This window comes from Limulus polyphemus, unplaced genomic scaffold (genome assembly GCF_000517525.1).
Source record: "Limulus polyphemus unplaced genomic scaffold, Limulus_polyphemus-2.1.2 Scaffold261, whole genome shotgun sequence".
NCBI classification, from domain to species: domain Eukaryota; kingdom Metazoa; phylum Arthropoda; class Merostomata; order Xiphosura; family Limulidae; genus Limulus; species Limulus polyphemus.
The window spans coordinates 109,155-110,010 of record NW_013665871.1 but is presented as its reverse complement, the minus strand read 5'-3'; positions in this window follow the sequence as shown (position 1 = coordinate 110,010).

The window sequence follows — 856 nt, the reverse complement described above, 5'->3', positions numbered from 1 at the left end:
AAGTTACGGAAAAATCAATTAACAAACGGAGACGTAACACCCCCAAAAAACTTACATCACCTATAAACGTTACGTTAGTGTAGCCTATATAACGTGTAAAGTTTAGTATACTCTAATCCCTTATAGTGATGGCACACGACGAGACACACATTCGGCATGTAATGCTGTTTGAATACAAGAAGGTAAACAACGCCTCTGTAGCCACAAAGAAGTTTATGGAAATGTTTTAAACGTTCGTAAGTGTTAAATGGTTCAGCAAATTTCGTTCAGGTGACTTTGGCCTTAAAAACTGTGATGGCAGGGACCGACATGTTGGAATTGATGTTGATGCTCTGAAGACGCTTGTTGAGTGTAACCCAAGGCAACACACTCGTGAAATTACCCTAAATTTGCATGTCTCTTACGAAACAATGCGTAAACATCTAAGGAATATGGGAAAACTCCATGAAGAACGTGTTTGGGTGCCTCACGAACTCTCTGATGATCATCGTTTCCAACATGTGAACGTTGCTTCGTCTCTTCTGGCACATAATGAGTGTGAACCATTTTTGGACAGAAATGTCACCATTGATGAAAAATGGATTCTCTCTGAGCATATTAAGTGCCAAAAACAATGGCTCATAAACCACTTCCGTCCTCAACACCTGGACTCCATCCGTAGAAAGTGATGCTTTGCATTTGGTGGGACATCAAAGGAGTAATTCATTTCAAACTCCTCAATCCACAGCGAACTGTTAATGCAGAGATCTATAGTCGGCAACTGGAATGTTTAAATAAAGCACTTCATCAGAAACGCCCTTCACTCGTCAATTGGAAAGGTGTTCTTCTTCTCCACTACAATGCACGTCCACATGTG